General features: G+C 40.6%; 1 long non-coding RNA gene across 3 annotated transcripts; it reads right to left on the bottom strand.

Moving 5' to 3' along the window:
- Positions 1 to 5,499: 5,499 nt before the first annotated feature.
- On the bottom strand, positions 5,500 to 26,497 carry LOC103676977. 3 transcript variants are annotated; one of them, XR_005834334.1, is made up of 5 exons: positions 26,249 to 26,497; positions 22,370 to 25,815; positions 22,032 to 22,222; positions 9,321 to 9,371; positions 5,500 to 6,987 (listed from the first exon to the last, which is right to left on the bottom strand). It is a non-coding gene; the product is annotated as an uncharacterized LOC103676977 (long non-coding RNA). The 3 variants fall into 3 exon arrangements; XR_005834335.1 differs by having other exon boundaries at positions 22,370 to 25,587; positions 26,249 to 26,496; XR_005834333.1 differs by having other exon boundaries at positions 22,370 to 26,422.
- Positions 26,498 to 27,673: the final 1,176 nt, after the last annotated feature.

The following is a 27,673-nucleotide window of genomic DNA, read 5'->3' as shown; positions in this document are numbered from 1 at the left end:
TGTCAGGCTTCTTGCTCAGCGAGGAGCCTGTTTCTCCCTCTGTCTGCCTCTCTCTCTCCCTCTCACCTTCTCCATCTAACAAATAAATAAGTAAAATCTTTGTTTAAAGAAATGAATCTCCACTCCTGTTTCAAGTCATTATCACCAGACTGGCTCTGTGCCTCTTTTTCCTCCTGTAAAAGGAGGGTAATAGTAGTTAGCACCTGGCAAGGGAGAAACAGGGAGGCACAGGGTGCAGCGGGAGCTGTGCAGGGGCTGGAGGGCAGCCTAAGGAAGATAGGATGAGTTGGAGACATCAGTGCAAAAGCTCTAAAGATAAATATGAGTAAATGAGGTGATGGGTGGGGGAAAGCTGGGCAATTTTCAGGTAGGGTTCCTGATCTAAGAGAACAAGGCTGGGCTGGTTCCAAAGCTCTACACTTTCTCGGGCTGAAAACAGAGCATGCAGACCCTGTTCTGATGCAAGTGGAGGACGCCCAAGGGGCCACTGGCGTAGGCTGGGGGAAAGAAGAGCTGGCCGTAATCCCCGTTCTCGGCTAACTACCAGACTGTCATGGCTACCGCACAGACATTCTCAACGTGCCCTAGCACAATGACATTACTATACGCTACACATTTGAATTGTTTGCTGGACTTTCTTCTATGATGATCATAGATTCTAACCTGTGCATTTGTATTATCTAATATTGTACTCAGGAGAGGGATGGTTGGCCACACCAGCCCAGATAAAAAAGTAGAATGACTCTGAGTCACCCTTAGGAGGGGCAATGTTGGCTAATTTGTCACTATCCTGAGGAGACTTTCCCTTCAGTAAAATTGCAGCCTAGACCTAGGAGGAGCCTCGAGAGTCAGATAATCCTTTTCGCGGCAGATAAGGAGATTAAAGCCCAGGTAGTGATTTGAGGACTTGAGTAATGGAGGTGTGTCCATCTCCAGCTTTGTTTGCCATCAGTTGGCCAGTTGACTATAGACGAATCTCTTTTAAAATACTGGAATTTTTTTCTGAGTGCAATGAATTTTAAAGACTTATAATCTCCTATCCCTGCTTTGTAAACAGTGAAGGGCATGGACACATGCTTTGCAGATGGCTTTGTTGTTTCTTCGGTGAAAGGGTTTTCTAAAGGACCATCTTGAGGCCAAGCAGGCTGGGTTTGAAGACAAAACTGACGACACCATTCATCTTATTGGCATTCACTCAGAATGGAGGATCGTCACTGCATGAGAAAGATAGATGGGGGTGGCCTCAGGCTCAGACACAGTGTACTGTGGTTGCATTGGAGATGGATGGAAAAGCCCACTGGACTAACATGATCTTGGATACGTACAGCCCCCAGAGATTCATCCTTCTTAACGAGCTAAACTTTTCAGATAGAACCATCTCTAGGAACATTAACGAGCAGTAGCTCTATCAACCCCCCACACCTTAGTGTGACTTTGTTGAAAGTAGACAATGAGAACCAACCCTACTAAGAAAAGGGCAGCCAGAGTGGGGAGATGATGCAAATTCTCTGTTTTCCCCAAGGGCATCCCAAGGAAGGACCTTATTATTTTAGGGAAGAGAAAGCAAAATTGAGGGGGAAAGGATATTGGAGAACAATAATGGCAAAATCAGGTTATTTTGCTATTTCCTAAAGATAAAGGCAGGATCACTGAGCTAGACAGAAAAGAAACACTGATACATATATATTTATTTTAGTTTCCCTTTCCCTTTTTTTATTATTCTTCTTGGGGAACCTAAGTCAGTATTTTCTAAGGAAAATCCCTGAATCCCAAGTGAACAGAAGCTCTGCTCTGGCTGAAAACATGCATAAAGAAAGCTAGTTATGAGCTCTTTCTAAAGAACAAAGACATTTGTTGGGGCTCCTTTCTATAGAAAATATGGGGAAATTTTCCCTATTTTGAATAGAGATGCTTAAAAACAGCTTTATGGAGATATAATTCCATACAATAAACCCATTTAAAGTATATTTGGGTTTTCGTATGTTCTATTATTCATTTTTAAAAATTGTGGTAAGTTATATATTACATAATATTTGCCATTTTAACCATTTTAACTCACTGAACACAGAGTTTTTAAAATTATTTTTTATAGAAGAATTTTGTGACTTAACTTTTGCTCATAATATGAATCTGAAAATAAATCTATGGAATATAAAAAAAAAAATCAGTTGAAAACACTCGCTGGAAAGGGATTCGTCTGTAAATGAGCAGCAAATCATTAACCAGTCTTAAGAGACTCCCATCAGCAGCCAGGTGCCCTGTGGTTCCCAGGGGCCTTCTAGATCCCAGACTCCCTCAACACCATCTTCCCAGAAATACTGCTCCAGGGTCTTCACCACAAAGACCTAAGTGTTCAAAAGGTGAGCGTTTCTCACAGCTTCATGAGATCTCTGGCTTATTAGAATGTAGAGGAAGCTCTCTGGACGATTTGGAGTGGCTCTGGCTAAGAGCTATTACTCAAATTGTTGATTGCCATTGACAACCATTATCTGAGGCTTCCTTGTTTCAAGAATTCACAGGAGCATAATTTTTATGTTTTGTCCAAGTTTTTGGTTGAGAATAATAATAGCTAACAATTCCAGAGCACTTCCCAGATGCTGTCCCAAGTACTTAACATACATCATCTCCTTGAATTCTTGCAACAAATCTGAGAGGAAGATGCCGTTACTATCTCCTCTATACAGCACGGGAAACTGAAGTAACTTGCCAGCCCAGTGGTATGTAAGTGGCAGAACCGGGACTTCAACCCCAGGCTCCACTCTTCCTGGTAGGTCAAGACGCCATGCCAGAAGGACAGAGCCCAAGTGAGATCCTCGGTCACTCCTCCCAAGGACCTGCTGTGGGGAAGTCTGCAACGTCAAGAGGAGTATCAGGAAAGGTCTGAGCCAAGCTGGCCCTCAAATGTTGCTGTTCCTGCCCTCCAGTGGCTTTTAATCCAGGGAGAAAGAATAATATATAATAACTGTAATATGAGGTAGACTCCAATGAGTTCTATAATACAGCTACCAACAAAGTAAATTGGGAAAAATGTTTACAATTTGAATTTTCTTAAGTACTGTCTGAATGTTTGTCCCAGATGTAATGATATACAATTAAAAACAGACCAAGGTAAAAGGATATGCAATATGAAAATCTTTTTTTAAAAAGCTTATTTTATAACTTCTGAGACTTCCCACTGTCGTGAGATAGGAGGCCTTCAGAGGTCTTTAGTAGGTTTGAGAAAACAAGGCTTGCTCCACACCCCAGAGCAAACACGCCGGTCCTCCAGTCACCATTGTAACGAGTCTGTTTACTCGGACTCTTAAAGCAGAGTTTACAGGGCTGCTAACTAAAGCCGGCTTCACTTAAGGGCTGTGCACCTCTCTCTAGGAGAGATGTCAATTGTTGCTTTGCAAATTGTTCAACTTCTTGACAAAATGGCAGTCAGCTGTCAGTGTGGACACAGGATGAATCGTGTAACTCAAGAAAGGTAGAGGTATTTGCAAAAGCAGACCTTCCAGGAGCTGAGCAAGCCTGCAAGTATAGCTGCTGTTTCCTTCATCCTTCACACCAGCAAAGTACGTGATGCCCAGGGAACATGTAAATCCTTTCTAGTTCCCCAAACCTGTATACGATTTTCTAAATTGCCCTTTTTTTAGACATTGTTTGCTTCTACCTTTAACAAGTGCTGAGGCATAAATGCTATTCTAAACTGTGTTACTTGTAAAAATACTTTTAAAATGATTTTTGTTGCTAAAAGTGAAGTAGAAAAGTGATGTGTGGGGGGGGGAGGGGAGATGGTGGGGGTCAAGTCATTTAATCATGGATTTAGAAGCCAGGGGTGGGAAAGAAATAATCAATTCAGGATGGATATTAAGTGTTAACCTCAAATGGTCAGGCTAGTGGAACATAAACATCAGTGTTTTTCAAAATATGGGCTTCAGACCACCTGCTTCAAAATCTCTTTAAAAAACAAAGGAACAAACAAGCAAACTCCACCCAAGACCACCTGAAGTCAACTCTCTGGGAATAGACTGTGATTATCTGCATTTTTAATATCAGCTTTCTATCATTCAGGGGGGGATTGTAATCTTTCTGTTCTTTTCTGATTGTAAATGTTGTGCCAGAACAAACCACAGTTCCCCCGCAGCCGAGACTTTCCCCAGGGACTGTCCTGGCTGGCGCAGTGGGGATTCCTAACCTTTTGTGTTTCACGCACCCCACTGGGAGTCTGGTAAGCTCACGGAGCCTTTTTTAGAATAACCCTTATAAATCAATAAATACATACCATTTACATCGACATGGATGGAACTGGAGGGTATTATGTGAAGAGAAATAAGTCAATCAGAGAAAGACAATTATCATGTGGTTTCACTCATATGTGGAATATAAGAAATAGCGCAGAGGATCATAGGGGCAGGGAGGGCAAACTGAATGGGAAGAAGTCAGGGAGGAAGAGAAACCATGAGAGACTCTAGATTCTGGGAAACAAACAGGGTTGCTGGAAGGGAGGTGGTTGGGGGAATGGGGTAGCTGGATGATGGGCATTAAGGGGGGCACGTGATGTGAGGAGCACTGGGTGTTACACATAACTAAGGAATCATTGAACACTACATCAGAAACTAATGATGTAGTATATGTTGGCTAATTGAATTTAAATTTAAAAAAAGCCACATAAGATTACCAAGAAAATAAATTATATTGAAATGCAGTCATCAAAGAAAAAATGTCATATCTGCCTTTTTAAGTGAATACACAAAATAATAATACTTAGTGGTAGCTGTAATAATTATCAAACTTTCAAAGCCGTGAGGAGCATAAATAAAATTTTGATGTCTTTAGTAATTGATATATCTATGATTCTATTAATGATTTCTGTTTCTCCCGTTGGTATTGCTAATATGACTGGTTTATTTCCATGTAAAATAGAAGAAAATGCTAAATGTTAGTTAGAAGTTAGGGATAATAAAGATGGGACTTTTTTCCTTTTCTGATTTCATGGGCTCCCTGAATTCTAACCTTGAATTATGTGTAGCCTGAATTCAAATCCCAGCTGAAGATTTCTGTTCTACAAAGAGGTAGATGGTAGTCACATGAAAACTTCTCTTGCTTCCCAGTTAAAGTATGTCACTCCTAAGAAATTTCTCCCTAATGAATTAGAGGAGAAAATCTACTGCATAGGGCTCATGGCAAAGCCGCACACACACAAAGGTGCTATTCTTATTTCCCTGGGGATTGTGTTAGGTGCTTGACTTCTTATAGACCTCTTAGCTGCCCACCATACAGACACGTGTTAGTTGGGAAATTTGGACACCGTCGGGCAGCTTTTCCTCTTGGACCATTCATCCTCAAGGTTTCTGGAACAAGCTAATGCCTCTACAGCTTCCCGAAGCACAGAGTTGGGAAGGATGAAACGAGATTGCTCACATTATGCTAATTGAAGCTTGGTCCTTGGCCCTTGAGTTGAGGCATCTGAAATAGGAGTGTGAAAATCAACCATACCTGCATTGATTTTTAAAGCCCCCCCCCCCCATAGCTCCATCATACCGAGATTCACACCAAAGGGCTTCAACTATTGGTGCCTTGCCATGTGATGGTGAATGAAGTACTGAGAGCTCAGAGGATCCACCTTGTAGATGAGACTCGGGTCTGCCCCACTCAACCCCCATCAAGGTGCAGTGGTGTTGAGTGAACATGGGTCCTTCAGTATTACCTCTGCCGTTCCATTAGAAGTGACCGCCCATGGCCTCCTCATAGTGGAGTTGCTTACCTGGGCAGGTGAAGGCACTCTGAATTGGGCATCAGGGATGCTGACAGATTGTGCGTCAGCTCATTTTTCTATCCTACTGCCTCACCTTTAGCTAGAATCAAGAGAGTTCTATTAGGCGATCTTTTATGCAGTGGTTGAATTAGTTGGTTAGGGCAGCTGTAACAATGTACCACAGACGGGCCCCTCAAACAACGGAAACTGATTTCCTCACAGTTTTGGAAGCTGTAAGTCTGAAATCAAGGTGTCAGCTGGGTTGGTTGACTCTGAGGGCTGCAAGGGAAGGGTGCATTCCAGGCCTCTCTCTGTGGCTTGTAGATGGCTGTCTTCTCCCTGTGTGTCTTCATGTCCTCTGCCTTCTATGCATGTCTCTGTGCTCAAACTTTCCTCTTGATAAGGACACCAGTCATACTGGCTTAGGGCTTGTTCCAGTGACCTCACTCTAACTCATTACCTCTGTAAAGACCTTATCTCCATGTAAGGTCACATTCCAAGGTACTGGGGGTTAGGACTTCAACACAGGAATATTGGGAGAAGGGTGAGGGGACATAATTCAGTCTCGTAACAGCCATCTTTCAGATCTTCTTTACGGCCGATGATCTTAGATACCAGGTAAGTGTTCAGCCCCCCTGTAGGTGTAGCAATGGCTGCTGAGCCTCTCCCACAGGGAAGAGCCTGGCACTGGTTACTGAGGCGCTGAGAGGACAGCCGTTCTCTCTGTCCTTCACAGCTCTCTGTGGTGGCCAGAGGAGACTCATTCCTCACTCCACAGAGAAGAGGCTAGAAAATGGTGACTTTCTCCTTTGGGAAATCACAGACAGAGCTGCCAGGAGTGCAGCCGCCATCATTGCCAAAGGCAAACTGAGAGAAAAATCTTCCCTGTGACAAATCCAGTTAACAGCTCCTTTCAGACTCTGTGCTGGGGGAGAGGCAGACGTTTAATGAGTAATTTTCCCTGCCCAGGGGCGGATCCGAATCCCACCTGACCCACGCCCCTTCAGCCCCACCTTGAACACACAGGGCTAAGCAACTCTTAGGAGAGCGTCATCCTGGAGCTGACACCAGCTTTCACATGCTAACCCTGGATTTTAGCAGTAAATTGCGGGGTGTTCTCATCGTGTGTTATTTACTCTACGGCACTTTATCTGTGTTTAGAAGCCATGGACTTGGTTTTCCTGCCAACTTCAGTGTGGGATAATTGAAATTAAAAAGAAAGAAACCAAGCGCCAAAGTCTGCAAGTCTGTAAAACAAAAAGAGAAAAAAAAGCTGAATTTCAAAAGTAAAATATGTCCTATCTAATGTAAAACAACTCTAAAATAGTTTCTGAAAAGAATCCTAATGAGGAAAGGTCTTTTAATTACCAAGGAATTCTGTACCATTGATGGGATAGAATCATAAAATTTTATGGTGATTTTTATTTCATTAATGTTTCCTTGTTTATTTACCACTGTAGATATATGCCACAATCTACGGAATCGGGACGATTAAAAGTTATCTAAAACTATATTATGCTACAATGAGATAAAAGCAGTTTTAAATCGGTTTAAGCTGTCGATTTTCAACTTCTAAACTTTTACATTGAAATCGATCAAAAACCCCATGTTAACCGGGCCATATTTCCCCCCACAAATCAAATGCTGTTACTGTTCTCCATGACATGCTTCTTCAACTCACTTTTTTTTTTTCTAAACTGAGTTCAGTGATTTTGTTCGCAGCCTTTGAGCAATCTGAAATTCAAACTGATCTATTTCATTTCTAAGTTTTTGCCCTTACGTTGGCTTTGGGGAGTATTTTTCATATATTCTTCATGCTTTGTTCAGTAGTCTCTTTTTCACAGCATTCTGAGATTAATCTGTTAAATCTTCTGCAACTCTGCTTCGCTTGTTAGCCACTCTAGTTCTTGTCTGACCTTGGTACCTAGATCTTAAGCTCCTCAGGGGAGGGATCTTGTCTCTGGGTGTTTTGCAGTGTGTTCTAGACACTTCTTACCAGACTCTGAGTAATCACAATATGCAAACTGGTGTAATTAGATTATGAATCTGTGAATGACAGTGTATCTTGCAGATAACATTGTACAGCTAGGTTAGGGTGTGGTCTAGTAGCACAGATAGCCAGAGGTGGGTGAAATGAGAAAGTAAAGGCAAAGACGGAAATAAATACATAAAAAAGGTAAGGGAAACCAAACCTCTTGCAATGTGGCTATTAATGCCAAAGAGAAGTCAGGCCCTGGGAGAAGACTTGTGCTTTAAAAAGTGTGCCAAATAAACTAAGCAGGAAAATACAAAAGCCCATGACCACTCATTTTGAGCTTGTTGGAAACTGGATAAGAAAAACTTCCTGAGATACAGAAAACCAATGAATGTTTGAAAAACACGGTGGTAATATACTGTCTTACTTGGAAACTGATCGGATTAGTCTGTGACCCAAATGAACTTTTTTCCTTTTCTATATTGTTATGTCTATAATTGCCACGTCTCCTAGATGCTTGGAAAGTGACAAGTTGGAAACAGAAATTTGAAGATACCTCTTCTCTAGCATCAGGTCAGTTCTGGTCACTTCCTCATGGGCATCATTAAATCAACTGACCAGCTATCTTTAAAATCCCCATTAGGTTTCTGGGAACCAATATTTATAAATATTGAGAGCCACATTCTCCATTCTTTTTCAAAAACAAAATAAGATAAATTCATAGAAAATTCTCAAAAATTGGGAAGAACAGAGTTAAGAAATTTTTTTAAAATTGTGTTTATGAGACTAAGAAAGCCCACCCCATGGAACCCGGGTTACCACTTCAGGGCTAGAGCTGCAGTCACCCCCTGGGAATGTAGTGTGGAGTGGGAGTCCCTGTCACATCCCCATTGCTCTGGGGGAGTGCGTTTAAAGACAAGGGGTTGGGACGCTATGGCAAAGAAAGCTAGGCGGCACACCATTTAGCTCGTAAGTGTCCTGAATCTCAGTCTCTCCTGGGCCTCTCATGCTCATGAGGAATTAAAGGGGTGTCAGCCCAGGGTCTAACGAGGCTGTCTCCTGTGTTGACTCAGGCAACAGCAGAGTTAGCGACTCCTCACAGTACAACATGACCTCCTGCAGAGGAATGCTTGCAGCCTCCACCAAGGTCTCAGAATCACCTCTCCCTGGAGGAACCAACAAGCACAAGAGGACTTTAAGGTGACAAAACGAAGAATGAAAGCTTTTCAGCTTTCCTGGCAAGCTTTCTGAGGTGACAGGGTTGGGTGAGAGTCACTATGCAAGTCTGGCAAATCTACCCGATGCTGGGCCCTTAGAGGCTTTAGGCCACTTTTTAAAGTCATTCAAAATAAAGTAAAATTGATGTAGGGTGTTATGAACTGAATGTTTGTATCTCCCTAAATTAATATGTTGAAATCCTAATCTCCAGTAGAATGGTGTTGGGGGGCGGAGGGCTTTGGGAGGTGATTAGGTCATGAAAGCGGGGCCCTCATGAATGGAATCAGTATCCTGTGTAAGAAGAGAGCTTGCTTCCTCTCTCTGCTTTCTGTCACAGAAGGATACATATGGGAAGACAGCCATCTGCAAGTCGGAGCGGGCTCTCACCAGACATCAGATCTTCTGGTGCCTTGACCTTGGGCTTCCCAGCCTGAAGAACTGTAAGAAATAAATGTTTGTTGTTGAAACCACCCAGTCTCTGGTATTTTTGTTATAGCAGCCCGAATGCACTAGGACATAGGGTATGCCCAGTACCCTATGGGAAAATGTTCAGTTATATTTTTGAGTTATTCAAGAAAGGAAAAGGAACTAGCTCAGGCTGAGGTAATAAATTACAAAAGCAAAGCAAACAAACAAACAAAAAAAAACCCACAAAAAAACTAGCTCAATATCTTTAGGACAAAATGAACATGATTTAGTATTAAAATTAGAATAAAGACTAAACCTAGGAAAACCTTAATTTAATATCTTTCCTGTTTATTATCTTTGTATGAAACCTACCTATCATCTAAAAAGGTCCTTCATAAATTAATCAGAAAATTTATATTCTGAAAACATTGTATGGAATTGATTATTCTGTCATTGTTTCTGACTTCGTGTGCATGGGTGTGTGGTGTAATATATCTAGACACTAGACACACAGACACGCACACACGTATATATAAACACACATTATATATACGGCAGAGTTCACAGTATGCATATATTTAACAATTTAACAACAGGAATGTCACACAAATGGAATTGTTTTTCCTAACTATAATTAGGGTTTCCTCTTACATCAGATATTACTAACTTAAAATTTTTTCTTGCCAGCTTTATGGTTGTTTGTCACACAATTCATTTCTTATAAAACAAGCCGTAGAGCTTAGTGTTACTTTATGTTCTTAAAGTGAAATCTCAGCAGATGTAGTTCAAAGTTCTCAGTATAATTTGTTAAAATTAAGATTAAAGACACTAATCTCAGGTGACCCAATAGAAATGATTAAAATTGGAGATATTTCAAGATATATTACCAACAACAGTTTTAAGACAAAGCTGTCACAATTTCTAGAGCTCAATTTCTAAACAAGATGTTTTGAAATATTTGAATATTTTATATCCTTCATAATTTAAAGAGGCCTTAGTAAATAAGATGGTTATCCTTATTTGTAAACCTATTTGAAATTTTCATAGTTAAAAGGCAAGCCTTTTAGTGTTTGGTTATAAAGCAGTCCCTTCATTAATGTTTATAAAAGAACCAAAAGTAATACTATTTGTCACACAACTTCCTTATTTTCTTCGTGTGTGCCTGGTGTTAGATTGGGCAGAGTTTAGGAAACTCAAAGCTTTAGAGATCCAAATAGCACAGGAGGTGTGAAGTGTTAAAGTAATACTTATTTGCAGGATTGTCACCTGTGAACTAAGGGAATAAGTAGGTGTTTATGTACATAAATGTAGATATATAGACATGCAATTATGTATATTTTCTTTTTTCTATAATCAGCATTTTTTGTGATTCTCTACACACATGTCGTGAACTTGATCACACATTTCTTCCCTGGGATTCCATGGTGTATAGCGCATATAAGAGTTAAGGAGGAAGAATTTTGGGCTGATATTTGGTGACAGGTTCTTGGGATAAATTTACTATGTCTGACAAACTTGGAGTTCCTTAGTTCTATAGAACCAGCAATCTTTCCACATTACCTTTAAGATTAATATCAACACTTTATTGAGGGGTCAAGATGCCATGAATCTATGCTTCCCAGGATAGTCCAACAGGCAGCCTTCCCTGACGAGGCTCACCCCCTGGAGATAATTCATTCTTTTTCACCCGTTCAGCACTTAAAGTTCAAGTTGGATTTAGTTTTTTCTACATAGCCATTTTCCAACCGTTGCATATGGTTTTGTCCCTGTTGCTTCCCCCAAATTCTTATTTTCAAGATGACAAGCCACCAACATTCTTATCACCAAATCCAACAGACACTGTCAATCAGTATCTTGTCTGTCCACAGGTTGTCAATGCTGTCGATCACTCACTCAATCCCCGGCTCCCGTGTTAACGGTCAGTGTTTGTTTACTTCTTCGCTTCATGGATATTCGTCTTTCTTCAATCCTTCCATGTTGGGTTGCCTCTCAAACCTGCTCTTCATTCAGAATTTGCTGTCTTAGTGTCAGGACCCATCCACCCATGGTGGTATGGATGGTACGATGTTGTCTGATGGGCAAGGCAATTGGACATACCTGGCTTCAAAACTTCTTTACCATTTTGGGTGCTCTTGTAAAATTAAATCTCTGATCTATTTTTCCTCTGAAGTTGAGGTAATAATACCTATACCGCAGTGTTGTTATGAGGATTAAATAAGGTTATGGATATGTGCAACTAGCACAATGCCTGGTATGTAGAAACCATTTACTACATAAGGCTTTTCTAAATGTTTTCCTAATTGCTGCAGCCAGAGCTTAGAGTTGTCTTAGACCCTCTTCTCTTTATAATTAAATTCCATGATACAACAATGCGCAAAGTGCTATTGATTCAAGCTTCTAAAATTTTCTAAAAGGCATTACCTCCATCTATACTCGTGGCTTCATCATATATTGACTGGATCACAATGTCCCTGATCCACTCATAGCTAAATAAAGTTCTCAAAATGCAAATCTAATCTTGACTGAGTCCAATTTAAATCCTTCAGTGGCTGCCTGCCAAGTTCACGGTCAGGTCTGCCTCCATAGTGTGGTGCCTGGAGTGCTTCCTGGTCAGGCTCTCCACTATCTCCTCATAGTTAACTCCTACCACTCCCCACTACAAATCACACTCGGATTTTCTTGAAAGTTTCTTATTTTCTATACCTGCCCGCATATGGCTCTCACTCCTTAGCCACTTCTTCTTTTTTTTTTTTAAGATTTTATTTCTTTATGTGACAGAGAGACAGCCAGCGAGAGAGGGAACACAAGCAGGGGGAGTGGGAGAGGAAGAAGCAGGCTCCCAGCGGAGGAGCCCGATGTGGGACTCGATCCCGAAACACCGGGATCACGCCCTGAGCCGAAGGCAGATGCTTAACGACTGCGCTACCCAGGCACCCCACTCCTTAGCCACTTCTCATTCTCCTCCTCTGATTCAACTGATTAACCCCTAGACTTTCTTCAAAGTCAGCTCTGGGGAAGCGTCCTGATGAGCCAGACTGGGTTAAGTGCCCTTTTTCCCTCTGTGCTTCCCATCACCATATATGCGTGTCATGGCCATAGTATGGATTACATCATTTTTTCTCATTTATTTAATTGAACAGCTTGCCTACTAGCCTGAAAGCCCCTTGGGAACATGTGGATATCATATCTCCTGGATATCATATATGCCTTATACATACTATGTCTTAATATGTGTATGTTGAATAAATTGAATGTTGAGTAATTCCTTATGTAATGAATGTTGAGTTAATGAATGGATGGATGGATGGATGGATGGATGGATGGATGGATGGATGAATTAATGAATGACCTGAAATTTTCAGAATTGGCCAGACTGGAAGACATTCAGTTCTTTTCACAGGTTGTTTTCACATCTATATCTACCCTTCTCTATCTGTCTAACTTTTGCCTTCTTCTCCTGAGGTAAGTACCCAGACTTTGAGCACCTTTAGCACCTCCATAGATGTATTAATATTAACAATTGCCAGCATGTTCCTGACAAAGGATTTAAAAAATGACGGTCAGTTCAGAGACTAGGCTCATCAGTGAGCTCTAGGGCCATGGCCTTGTCTGATTTAACTGTGTGTTGAGTATTATTATTAAGCTTATTTACAGATGATGAAATCTGCTTAGAGAGGTGAAGTGGCTTGCTCAAGCTTATAGACTTACACAGGGGCCGAACTAAGATTTGATTTCCAAATGCCATGCTATTCTACCTGCCTGAGAGGTGAAATTAAAGTAGAAAAAGAATCACATTGTATTCATTTCAATTTTTATTCATGTTACTGCTGGATCTAAATTAATGATAGTCTAATTTTCTGGCACTTGACTGATATATGCAGTTGTCATTAGACATTTTGGGCTAATGTTATTATTTCCCTTAACAATGGCAAACCAATATGAACCACTTCCTTCTTGTGTATAATCAGTGAGGAGAAAGAAAAGAAGTGGATTACAAAGGTTTACTCATCTCGTTGGTTTATAGCCTATTTCATATTATTATCCACAACAATAAATGAAGTATATATTATTATTTTTGAGACAGTTGTGTTTGAGAGTTGTGATCGACAACAGAAGAAAGACCCAAATATATTAAGATAAAATTAATTGTTTCACTGGAGTTGATGGTGGGTCTTTGCTGACAAATCATTTCCTTTTTTCTTCATTTTCCTTCTTTTCTTTCTTTTATTAAACCTTTGTTCCAAACCCCTTTTTCTACCACTCTGAAGGGAGGCTTCTAGACAAAGGCCTTGTTTGGGTAGTTAATGGCCTCACCCGGACAAGTTCCCACCTTATCTTTCATGTCCTTTGTGTACTCTAGACAAATAAAACAGATGGGGACCAGTGTTTTGAGCCAAAGAACACAGTGCAGTTGGAAATACTTGCCTCATGTAGCCACAGCCATGTTTATTGTTGTTCTAGATAATAGATGCTAAAACACTACAGAGTAGAAGATAGGGGTCCCTAAACATACCATCCTCTTTCTCACATCCACACCGTTGGTCCTGCTGAGATCTCTACATGGTTACCCTTTTCTTTTCCTCATGAACGCCTCTCCATCTTTAAAACCTTAGCTCCTCTAGGAAACACTTTCTGATCTGCCTGTGCTCTTTCTAAGCAGCACACTTTGGGTGTAGCTCAGAGAACCCACCACGTTGGATCATAGCTGTGTCTTTGCACATCTGTCTTCTTCACTAGGTTATGAGCTCCTTGGGAGTGACAGACAGTGACTCACAACCGGAACCTCGGAGCCAAATTCAAGTCAATACCTGGCACATAGTAGTCACTCAAATGTTTGTTGAGTAAATATTGAATAAATGTGAAGATCTGTCCTTAGTCTGAGATGATGTAATATTTGTAACCATTGAATCAGATGATAATATCCTAAGCCGATCTGTTAGGTAATGTTAACAAAAATGATCAAGGTTCTTTGCATTTATCTAAAGTATATTGAATGAAATTATTTTAAAGCCCAGATGAATATTTTGATTGAAATGCGTTAGCTCTGTAGAGCAGGTTGGAGGTATAGAACGGCATAATGGCTAAGAGATGAGCAAGCATTTCATTTCCAGAGTCTCCAGTTACCATTTCTGATCCAGGCTTGCTGTAAAGATAGAGAATAGAAAATCAGATGAAGCCTCATTGATACTTAAAAGAAGTGTGACAGTGAGTTTAGAATTTGTATTTGTTATGGACTGCTACCCAGAGGACTGGTTCTGATTGGGTGCTGCTGACGTCAGTCTCAGACTCAATTCTTGGCTCTAACTTGGTGTAGAAGCATGGCAAATATGAAGATCTAGGCAAAACATTATCCTACTATATAACTTCTCTCTTCTTAGAGAACCAGTGCCCACTTTCCTGATGGGAAGAGTGACCCTAGTTTGTCTAAACTATTTTGGAGAAAACAAGCAGTTTGGTATACTCTGATTTCCTCTCTGTTCAGGAATGACCATCATATTTAAGTCATGAATATTTAATCAAAGTGTGTTGAGCATACATTGTTTGAAAATACTTTGACAAATGAAAATAATTACCTAGACTAGCATTATATAGATGATAATGTGAAATTCACTGCTACTGATTCTACTTACTGGTATTTAACTCCTTTCTTGGGAATACATTTAGTTTGCTTCCATCTAATTGAGGGGCTTGTCTTAAGTTAGTGCTCAGCAGGGTGCATGTTGAAAAAGGCGAAAGAAAACTGACAGTAAACCATAGTGCACTGGACACGTTTGTGCCTAAAGCAGCGTTAGAAAAATGTCTTACTGCTTTTTCATTAGTCATTCATTTTTTAAAACTGTTATAAATATCAGTGGCTGAATATAGAAAGAGGAAACGGATATTGATAAGTAAGAAATGCTCTTGATTCTTGAGAAACAAATGTTTGCTTGTTTCTCCCTTGGGTAGGGGTATTTCTGGAGCCACCTGCCCGGCATCTTTATAGGAAGGGTCTTGTGAGAGAAACATTACAAGGAGAACATTTTTTATGATCAAAATTCAGCCTCATTCTTTTAATTTACTGTTTCCCGTTGAGTTCTACAGAAGACATGATAGTGAATTAAGGGGAAAGAATTTAAAAAATGTGTTCCCCTCACCTTTTCTCTAAACAGGTTTTGGCTGCCTTTGTGCTCTGACTCGCTTCCCATCCTCTCCCCATGTTACATACTTGAGTACTGAATGTCTCTCTGCTTTTTGTTGTCTTTCTAGCATCAGATAACTTCTAAATAATCAACGATCGTTTTCATCTGAAAGGATTTGCTTACATAAAATATCATGAAGGCATAATTATTAGAATAAACCTCCTTAACACAATTATGGAGAGAATTATGGAGAGACTTTGGGTCTAAAGATGTGTTTGAGTCTTGACTCGGCCACTCTTTTGTGGTCACCTTTGTGATCTCAGGAAAGTGACTTGTCTTCTCTGAACCTCAGGTTTCTCATCCATGAAATGGGATGATAATACCTTGCAGTGATTATAAGGACTAAATGAGATAATGTCACAAAAGCAGAGATACTTGTAAATTCTAACTGTAAAGCTTTTAGATTTCTTTCTACTAGAGTGTAGGGACAGTGTCTCAATCATTTTTTTTTATCCGCAGCACTTAGCAATGAGCAAGTATACAGTAGGCCCATAGAAATGTATGTCGAAGGAATTATCGATATCACAGGTGCTTGGTTCATGTCAAGGCTTCCTTACCCATCTGGGAACTCTTCCGGGACCAACACTGAATTTATTTGGATGTTTCTCACAAGTCCTGACACTGTGTCTAGTGTACAGCCGTTGTCTCCTCAGGGAGGAAGGAAGTTGTCTTTAGAAGGAAAGAGTGGCGGCCATGCTGGCAGCATGCTCTGCTTCTGAAGGAAGCAAAATAATCCACTGTATCATATATATTTGCCTATTTTCTGTAACTACACCAGTGAACAGAGAGGTCTTTAAACTTCTCTAGTGACACAGAAACCTAGACAAGCAATTGTAATGAAAGAATCATGCGTAAAGCTGGGAATAATAAATAATCCCAGCGAGATCATAGATGTTCTGTCATAAGTACTTCAATAAACTTTATAAAATGGTTTCCAGAATAAAAGGATATCGTCCAATGGCAGTAATTAGAATCTATATTAAAACCAAACAAAGAATTCGAAGAGTTCACTTACTGTGGCTAAACACTCTAGGTACCTTTGCCCAGCTATGTTTTCTACAGCTTTGTGAAAGACAGAGAAGCCAGGGTCATGGCAGCTGAGACGCCTGTGCTCTAGTCTTAAACCAGACCCTGTGCAGCTCACCAAATCCCTTCTGTTTCTTTGTTGGCATAAAGTCCAGAGTCAGGGACTAGAGATGTGATTCCAATTCTGATTCTGCCACTAATTTATAAAATGAAGAAAAGCAAGTCAGCTGATTCCTGTGTGCCTTAATTTCCTAAACTCTACAACGGGTATTGTGGGTGTGTTTGCTCTAGCTACCTCCTGGTGGCTGTGATGATTAAATGGGGAAATATAAACAGGTGCTGGAAAATAAATGTTAATTCTCTTTATCCAGACATTTTGCAGTCACTCTGGATATAGCAATTGCCAATGACAAGCCTGTATGACTTCTTTCATCATCGTCAATGAAGACACTCCAACTGCCATGCCTTCAATTTCAGTTGCTATGTTTTCTCTCCTGATCCTCTGCTGTTTCAGTGTTATGATGTTTATGAAGCCAGCCTGAACATCACCTCCTCAGCTGATGATTCACCCTTGTGGAAACTGGAGCTTTAGCTGTTGAAAATCAGGGTAATAATGTTTGTTTAGTTTGTTTAGGAACCCTTATTTCAAGTTTTTATCTCCTGGCAAAAAGAGTGTCTGTCTTGTTCATTAATTTATCTTTATTTTCTAACATAAGGTTGGGCATATGGTCTGTGTCTAGTCAATATTTATTAAATAAATGAGTGAAGAAACTCTATTTTTGAGTGATTTTTCCAAAGAAAAATTTTAAGCACGCTACCGGTTTCTTTAAAAGATTAAAGATTACCTGAGGAAGAAGAAATGTTTGAATGCATGTGATCAGTCATCAGGTAAATACTCAGATCATTAGGTTAAGAACCATATGCCCGAGCTGCTAATCTGGTGGATGCTGTCTGAGTTCAGGCTACACGGTGGACAAGCCAAGAAGATCTGCAGCTGAAACCCAGGGAGGTCAAACCATACAATAGCTCATAAGTGGAATTGTCTGGGTACATATGAGCTCAAAAAGTTACTATTTCTCTCTCTCTCTCTTTTTTTCTTACTAGTGAATGACATTCTCACAAAGATTTCAGAAATGTAGTTGTACACTAAATGGAGATTTTTTAATGTGTGGGTCTCCATTTAATGAACAAATATTCAAGGTTCTCTTATTCGTCAGAAGTTGGACTATATATTCAAAGTCAATGATGACAAAAAAAGACCTTGTGGGTGTTATTGTAAACCGGTGATGTAGATAAATAAACAGTCAAGTACAACCTTTGTGATAGAGACCATCAGAACACATGATAGGGTTATCTGATAAAGATTAGGTTAGAAGAGAGGGTCAAAATAGGCTTTCCAAAAAAAAAAAAAAAGAAAGAAAGAGAAGGAAGAAAAGAAAAAGATAGGATTTCTAGAGGAAATACTGTCTAAACAGAAAATAGAGGGAAAAAATTGCCAAGTGGCATGAAAGGGAAACAAACGGTAAGGCTGGTACACGGAGGAGGGAGAGGTGAGTGGGACAAGAAATATTCCTGTAAATCATCTGGGGTAGGTCACATGGGCTTGAAAGCAATGTTAGAGTTGGGACTTCATCATGAGACCTATGGCGAGCTCTTGTTTGAATTTAAGCAGGGGAGTGATGAGATCAAATGTGCTCTTTAAAGATTCTTGTGGCCTGCGGTAGAGATAATGGATCAGAGGGGGAGACTAAAGAGAAGCTGTTGTAGTCATCCAGGAAGAGAGGATGGTGGTTGGAATTGGGGTGGTGGCAGCGTTGAGGGAGAGAAGCAAAGGAATTTGAGAAATCTCAGGGAGTCGAATCTAAGGGTTACCACAAATCCAGGCCAGGGATCACCACTGTGGATCTGCGTGTAGTGCCTGAGGGATCCTGGGACTAGGGGTTTACGAGACCATGCAAACTCGCGACCAGCAAGCTGTGTGATCTTTGAGGAGAGAAGCGATGGAGGACCAGCTTCATGGGCATGCTGCCTGAGCCGTCACACAGAGCCCGGCCCTTGGAAGTTCACTCTGTTTGGTTTAATGCTCTACTGTTGTCATTTTGAAATTCTCAATGATTACTGAACAAAAGACCCTCGTCTCCTCCCTGCATTTTCACTTTGCATTGGGCCCCACAACTTATACAGCAGGTCTGGATACTGTCACTAGTTAAAACATAGTGGATGCTCAAAAAGTCAGCTGGATGAAGGAATTCTATCTGTAGTAAACATCCTTAATCAGCGTTGGAGGCGAACAGGAAGTAGCAGGCTCTGCAAGACAGGCAGTTCCTAGTAGCCCCAAGGTCTCCTGTGTTCTGCTTGTGAGGGTCCAGAAGGACTGGAAAGTGTGTACTTGCCCCTAAAGCTGAGCCAGTGTGCCCCGGGGGTGTGTAGGCGGGGTCTGCCTCTCCAGCCAGTTGATTCAGCTTTTTAGGTTGTCTTTTCAATTACTTCTAGACACCAGACTTTTTCTTCCTTCCTTCCTTTTTCTTTCTTTCTTTCTTTCTTTCTTTCTTTCTTTCTTTCTTTCTTTCTTTCTTTCTTTCTTTCTTTCTCATGAAAGGATTGAAGAAATCTTGCACGAAAAAAGACTATTTCTTTCTCTTTCTTTTCCTTCCTTCCTCTTTCTTTCTTTCTTTCTTTCTTTCTTTCTTTCTTTCTCTTTCTTTCTTTCTTTCTTTCTTTCTTTCTTTCTTTTTTTAAGTAAATCTCTACACCCAACGTGGGGTTCAAACCCCACAACCCTGACATCAAGAGTTGCACACTGCACCGACTGAGCCAGCCGGGTGCCCCTACACCAGTCTTTATTTAATACTTATGTAGATTATCTAGCCGTGGTATTTTTTTTCCCTATTATATTGGCTTCTAGTTACTCAGACTGTCTCTGAATTGTTGATTTTCTTTTGTCTTCTTTTCCATGCCAAGTATTATTTCGCTGTGTTCAATTGTCATGCTGTATAATTATTTTTAGATCAAGTGCACTTACTGCTTCAGTTGCTGAGAGCAAATTATATACCGTACATCCTGTAAGTCTGTGGTTAGAGTTAGGTATTGTAGAATTATTTTAAAGCAAAACTTAATAGCCTTTCTTCATGGTAACTCTTAAAGTTTTCTCTTCTATATGCCTTCTTGCAACTGCCTCAATTATAATCTTCACTGACACAGGTCCTTTGGAAGAATCTTACTCTGTTCAGGCACTTTCTACTTCAAGCTTTGCTGAAAGAATAGTCATTGGTTAAACACGGTGTCTGTCTGTTTGATCTGCTATATCAGAAATACCATAGACTGCATTGCTTCTAAACCAAAGAAATTTGTTTCTCACATTTCCAGAGGCTGGGAAATCCAAGATCAAGGCACTGGCAGATACCATGTGTCCTGAGGACTCACTTCCCGGTTCCAATTCTCAGGGTTCTCACATGATGGAAAAGGATAAGAAAGCTCTCTAAAGCCTCTTTTATAAGGGCAATCAAGGGGCGCCTGGGTGGCTCAGTTGGTTAAGTGTCCGACTCTTGATTTCAGCTCAGATTATGGTCTCAGGGTCATGATCTCAGGATCTTGAGTTCAAGCCCTGCATAGGGATCCGAGCTCAGTGAGATTCCATCTCTCCCTCTCCCTCTCCCTCTGCCCTCCCCCCGCCACATACACTCTCTCTCTTTTCTCAAATAAATAAATAAATCTTTAAAAAATATCTATACATACATATATATATAGGCATCAGTCTCATTTATGAGATTCTGCCCTCAAAACGAAATCAGCTCCTAAAGGCCCTCTCTTCTAATACCCTCACATTAGGAGTTAGGATTTCAATATAATGAATTTGGAGGGGATAGACATTCATCTGCTGCACATGCAACCTAAAAAGCCAAATAATGCCTTTGCCATGCTTTTAGACAGGGGCACAAAGCGAAATGAACAAGGACTTGGGAATCACTGAAAACTTGGTTTGAATTCTAGTTCTGCCAGAGGGAACTGTGTGATTTGGGGCTATTTAATTTCTTTGACCCTCTGTGTCTTTATCTGCAGAAGAGGGGTAATAAAGGCTATCTTGCAGGGCAACTGAGAAGAGTGATTACATTAAGGAATAGAAAATGCCCAGTATACAGTATATAAGAACTCAATCGTGACAGCTACTATGTAAAATATATTCTGCATTTTCTTCTTAAAATTTCTACAACTCAAGGAAGATGTGAAATATTTTCATTGCGTAAAGTGTAAGAAATATATTTACTTTTATCTATCTATCTATCTATCTATCTATCTATCTTTTGCATATAATTTAATTTCTAAAACTTACTTGCAGGGTTTCCTCTCCCTTCATAAGGTAGAAGCGCTACACTTCAACTTTTTAATTTGAGAATTTTCAAATATACATTAAAGTTGAGATAATAGTACAACAAACACTGATGTACCCTTTTTCCAGGTTCACCAATTGTTAACATTCATCAGTGGTTAATAATTATTGCTAATATTGATTGTATACATCTACTTTTCTGTTGAACCATCTGAAATAAATTTAAGACATCATAACCCTTCACCCTTAAGTACTCCAGCATACATCTTTCAGGCATCCGAGCATTTTCCTACACAACCACACTACATCACATATAAGAAACTTGATTATAAAAAAACTTTCTAGGGCGCCTGGGTGGCTCAGTTGGTTAAGCGTCTGCCTTCAGCTCAGGTCATGATCCCAGGGTCCTGGGATCAAGTCCTGCATTGGGAAGCCTGCTTCTCTCTCTGCCACTGCCTCTCTCTCTGGCTTTCATGAATAAATACATAAAATCTTTAAAAAAACAAAACAAAAAACCAAACACCTTCCTAGGGGCACTCGGGTGGCTCAGCTGGTTGAGCGTCTGCCTCTTGGTTTCAGTTCAGGTAATGGGCTTGGGGTTGTGGGATCCAGCCCTGCCCCGCGTGGGGCTCTGTGCTCAGCAGGGATTTTGTTTAGGATTCTCTCTCTCCCTCTCCCTCTGCCCCTCCCCCACTTGTTCATATGTGTGTGTGTGTGTGTGTGAGCTCTCTCTCTCAAATAAATAAATAAATCTTTAAAAAAGCAAAACAAAGCACCCTTCTTTTAGGACAAATCTTCCATTATGTTTGTTCATTCCCATCCCTCCACAAAGGCAAGTCATACAAATTTTTTTGGTCCCAGGGGTAGTTTCAATTCAAAGACAGAGGTTTTCAGAGAGAGGGCAACTTGGTTCTTGGAAGTGTGATCCACAGCCCTTGTAACAGAACAGACCAGCAGAGAGAGAGACAATTCTTCACATATTCAAGCTCACCTCTCTAGCTCTTCTACAAGAAGACAGCACTTTATTCAGACTGATCTTCTCCTCCTTCAGCGTCTCTTTCCTTACCCAGCACACTCACTTTACCTCCTTTTCCCTCCCTGACTCTCAAGCCTCTCTTATTCCCCCCGGGGGAGCTCTGCCCCAGCCTCAGGTTTCACCTTGTCTGTGGACGTCCCCGAAGACATCAGGTCACCGCTATGTCAGCCTTCTCTGAATCGTGGCTGTACCCCTCGGATGCGTCAACTTATTGAGCACCAGCTTACGTTGTTGTTCAAATTGTTTTAGATGATTTGTATGAAACAAGACTTGGACTGCGTATGGGCGAGGTCTTCCGGAGCTTAATAGGTACCTGACAAATATTATTAGTTGGTGATTTTATTTATCATTGTGCGTCTTTGATTAACAATGACATTGTGCTGACTCAGTGCCTTTTACTCAATTGCATCCAGCATTTGTCAACAACAACAAAAAAAGTTCTTACAGCTAGAGCACTTACCGTCAATTGTATCCAGGTGCTTCGTATTATTGGCTTGTCTTTGTCAAAGCATACACATCCAGGGGTGCCTGGGTGGCTCAGTCCCTTATGTGTCTGCCTTCGGCTCAGGTCATGATCTCCGGGTCCTGGGATTGAGCCTCACGTCAGGCTCCCTGCTCAGCAGGGAGTCTGCTTCTCCCGCTCCCTCTGCTCCAGCTCATCCTCTCTCTCTCTCACTCACTCTCTCTGAAATAAATAAAATCTTTCTTAAAAAATGGGGGTACAGATCCAGCATTTGAGTCAATCAGTAGAGACATTTTCGTTTGAGCACAGGTTTCAAAGGCAGCAGAATGCCAGGTGCCATGACATCACTCAGATGGCTGTGTGGCCAGAATGATTCAGATGTTTAAGTAACTGAAATAACTGGATTGTCTCATGGTTTGCTTTGTTGTGTCAACTGTATTATTGCTTGCTTTGAGAAACAGTATACTCATCAACTGCTTTACTTCTGGAATCCATATTGTTTAAAATATGGATGGATATTTTAATTGGTTCAATTGGGCTCTATTGGGTCTGTTAACAGACAAGGTAAGTTTCCTAAAATTGTGAATCTTCCACTCAGAGATGGTTGTTTAACCCCTGTGCATTTCTTAAAAATTTTAATAATGTTTGTTTCCTTTTTTATGATCATTTTCAATGATTTATATTTTTTCTAAAATGCCGAGTAAACTTTCAATCTCCCCTAATGGCACGATTTGTTAAGTCATAAAATAACTCCATTTTGGCGACATGATTTTCGTTAAAATTAAAGCGGGGGGCTGGGGGGGGGTCTCTTTAACTCATTTCAAGTGTGCTGTTGAAGGGACTTTGCTGTTATTCTCCAAGTTCGGATGCTCTTTTGATTGTTGTATTTCCAGAATTCACAAATAAAATATTCCCTGGGGTTGAATGTGCTTTTCTTAGCAGTTTTCCAGGAATCCTGTCCTGCTCTCCATATCCAGTGCTGTGGCAGGTGGACGTCCGAGTCACCAGGTGACCACCTTGAGGCAAGCACCTCCTCACTGTAGACCTTAGCCTGCTCTTGCTTTCTGTCTTGAGGAAATCTGCTACGTTTTCAACACATGAACTTGATATTTAAACATACAAATGACATTTCAGCTTTTTCCACACACTTACCTAAATTTACGTCCCACTAAATTTAGTAGAAATGAAGCAAAACAAGTACGATTGTTTTAAAGCAGGCAGGTTGGTGAAATTTTAATGGTCCAACCAGTTTTGAGGACACCTTTCTATAGCACTTCATTATAGGTTCAGAAAGGTCAACTAATGTGACTGAATCTATTCTAATGCAATGCTCTCTCATCATTTGCCATTGTTTACATTTATCTATTTTAAACTCTGCTTAGATGCCATCTCCACAGTTTGTTTTAATATTTGATAATGTATAGAACAGTGTTTAAGAACTGACACAATTCTTAGATAAATGCCACGCTTGTTTCCTCCTGAATCCCGGTCCCCAGTGACTTCAATTTTCACATTGATGTTGATGCCAGGGTGTGATAAGAATCCACTTACAGACCTCTTTGGGGACTTTAGCTTGCAGGAAACAGGAAAGCGGTTCCTGTAACACTTACCTTAAATACATAAACTGTGGTGAGCAGTTTAAATTATGTGAGTGGTTTAGCTTTTAAGAATTCCTTGAAATACTTTGGTATTGGACTTAGATTCAAATAGGGCATATTGGATGGAGAGGAAATGGGAGTAAAAGAGGTTGAAAATCATCAGGATCTACTGAACTAACATACTTTCATACAAGTTATAATAACAGAAGAGAGGTGATATTTTATATTCTTTGATGATTATTTGAAAATTGTCCATTTCTTTCTTTTCCTGCCCTCCTTTACCTTTTCTGTTGTTTTCCAAGTCACTTTCATGGAAAGTCATGTATTTCTTAGAATAATCCACTGTATAAGTTTTCAGCTAAAAATGGAAACATGGGCGTTTTTATCACACCAAAATTCTTTCTTTTCTTCTCTCTCTTTGCCTGCCTATGTCAAATGCCTGGGAAGATAGTCTCTTCCTTGACTAGATCCCGAAGAATGTTTGCTTCTTTGTTATTAAACCATAAACATTTCCCATAGCATGATTCTTTGTATTTGTCTTCTTAAATTTTTTTTTTTGTTGTAGTTTCAGAAAAAAAAATTCAAGGGAACTAAAATCTCTCATTGTCTTTTATCAAGTAAAAGCATCTTAAATTCTAATTTCAGTTTTCGCAATACATTTGTGTTTTCTGAGTGGCCTGTGGATTCCTCTTCTTTCCATACATTTTCAGTCTTACGTCGGTAATTTTAGGTTTTTCTTGCCCACTTGATAATAGTCTATCCTTACTGTCTCCTTCATCTCCTCCTCCCTGTTATCTTAACCATGTCTTATCAAGACCTCATTCTGGACAGAGTTTTAGGCCCTGTCTCTATGGCTTGTACTGGATTTACAACAACCTACAAGTTTCACAGATAGGAAACTGAAGCTCAGACAGAGTAGTTGGCCAAATCCCAGCCCCCAAAGGCGTCCACACTAATCTCCAGAACACGAAACATGTTTTACCTTACACGGTAAAAGGGACTCTGTGGCTGCAATTAAGGTTTGGACCTCGAGAGGGGGAGATCTTTGGAGGCTTATCTGGGTGGGTCCAATCTAATCACATGAATCCTTAGAGACAGAAAACCTTTCCTGGCTGGGTTAGAGAGAAATGTGATGAAGAGGAAAGTTGCTAGCTTCGGAATCAAGGAAGAGACTACAAAGAAAAAAATGCAGGCAACCCTAGAAGCTGGAAAAGAGAAGGAAACAGATTCTTCGCTAGAGCTTCCAGAAGGAACACAGCCCTGTCAACAATTCAATTTTAGCTTGAGTCTCACCAGAGACCTGAGCTGTGAGGTAATAGATTTGTATTGTTTAAGTTACTAAGTTTGTGGAAACTTGTTCCGGTGGCAATGGAAAACTAGTACAGAGAGGTTAAGTGACTTGTTTATGGTCACACAACTTCTTAAGAGTTGGAGCCAAGATGTCATCGCTGATAGGGGCGCCTGGGTGGCTCAGTCGTTAAGCGTCTGCCTTCGGCTCAGGTCGTGATACTGGCGTTATGGGATCGAGCCCCACATCAGGCTCCTCCTCTGGGAGCCTGCTTCTTCCTCTCCCACTCCCCCAGCTTGTGTTCCTTCTCTCGCTGGCTGTCTGTATCTCTGTCGAATAAATAAACAAAATCTTAAAAAAAAAACAAAAAAGATGTCATTGCTGATCGATCTACCTTACCTTCCTCCATGCCATGCTGCTTTCCTAGTAGCCGGGAGAGAGAACTGACATTTCTCTCAGCACACGGGGATAAGTGCATTTTCTTCCTTTATTTTTCTTTCCAGCCTCTGGGCTATTAATTCATCTTTGGTCTTCAATATCGAGCACAGTGTACCCTTCTTAATAGAACGCAGTTTATGAATGATAGTAGAAAATACACAGTTGACGGGACTATGCTATAGCGTTCCGCCACCAATGAGTTTGAAAAGCAAGAGATGAAAATTGAAAAAACCTAAGTAGAACCTCTGTCACAGGGTATTTGCTGACAATGAGAAAGGCCTTTGGTTCAACACTGTTACAAGAAAAGGTACGTTGCCTTCCAGAAAGAGGAGGTTCAATTACAAGTTAAGTTAGTATCTAGTTTGTGTGACAAAGGCCGTTGCAAAATCTCAGACCCACACACCCAGTTCACCACTCTCATTATTTCACTGTCTCTCTATTGTTCTATGTACACAGGAAAAACAAAGAAGGTAAATATTGATTAAACAAAGGACACTTCAGAAAGGATTCCAAGAACTCGCCGTACTTTCATTACCATGACACTGGAGTTACCTTCTCTAGAGGCAAATGGTAGCGGGCAGCGTTCCTGCTGCTCCCACACCTGAGACACTGCAGGCGGCGGGAGCGTTCAGGCCAGAAAGCAGATCACGGCGCGGCCGGAGAAGAATGGGGAAAGTAGTTAGAGGGTTGAAATTATTGCAAAACTTCTTGTTTTGCACAAATATTTATGTAATAAAGTCTCTTCCTTTCCACAGTGGGAATTCCTGAACATTATGTCTGAAGTCTGAATAAGTAAAAGATTAATAAATATGTAAACATCAAACAACTTTTCTTCTCTAAGAAAAAAGGTTGTTAAATACTGTAACAGAACACTAAAGGTAATCATGAATCACCTCTTCATTTAAGAGTATTTTTTTTAGCAGTCTCTACGCCCAGCTCAGGGCTCCAACGTACCGCCCTGAGGTCATGACCTGAGCTGAGATCAGGAGTCAGACACTTAACCGACTGAGCCACCCAGGAGTACTTTAAAAACAGCATCAGTTCCCTAGCTATCTGTGATTCTTTTTTTTTTTTTTTTAAGATTTCATTTATTTATTTGACAGAGAGAGAGAGACAGCCAGCGAGACAGGGAACACAAGCAGGGGGAGTGGGAGAGGAAGAAGCAGGCTTCCAGCGGAGGAGCCCGATGTGGGGCTCGATCCCGGAACGCCGGGATCACGCCCTGAGCCGAAGGCAGACGCTTAACGACTGAGGCACCCAGGCGCCCCAGCTATCTGTGATTCTTAAACGACGGCCCATTCTGAAATTGGAGGAGGGGCCTATTGACTCCTCAAGATTCAATTATTCCATGATCACTTTTGATGGGCACTGCCATCTTCCTCAGCCCTGACCATGAGAACTAAGATGGTTTCTTTCAGGTACAGAGGCATCCTCCTATCAAAATAAAGCCAGAACTATTAGAAAAAGTCAGCTATCTTATTTAAAAAAATTTCTAGTCCCAATATTCATTATATAAGGCCTAACATCCAGGCCCTCTGTTGCTAGCTGCTCACTTTTCTAATTTACAGCACTGATGCATGAAAGGTGATGCCACCTAGGACATTTGCTATGGTGTTTTACATGGTGGGCAAGTCCTTTTGGTTTTGACAATCTCTGTAAACTCTGTGATAGAAGTTTCTGAGAGTGATCCAAGGACTCTTTAAGATGGGAAGTCTTGGGCCGTTTGAACTTTGACATTTTACAGCTGGAGTAAAGAGAAAATAACACAACATGGAAGTAAATATCTGGTCTCGTCCAAAGCCATCTTTACCAGATAGATCTAAATAAATTTATTTACCTTGAATAAACACCTATTGCCTTACATATTTTAACTTGACAATATTTATTTATGTATTTATTTAATTTAAAAATCAATTCCTACATAACTTCTTTTCCGTATAAGGTTGACATTTGTGTGTCTTTGCTTTGCTTTTCTCT

Source organism: Ursus maritimus, unplaced genomic scaffold (genome assembly GCF_017311325.1).
Source record: "Ursus maritimus isolate PB19 unplaced genomic scaffold, ASM1731132v1 scaffold_13, whole genome shotgun sequence".
Classification (NCBI taxonomy): Eukaryota; Metazoa; Chordata; class Mammalia; order Carnivora; family Ursidae; genus Ursus; species Ursus maritimus.
Note: the sequence above shows the minus strand (reverse complement) of the source record. Positions and strands in the feature narration are given on the sequence as shown.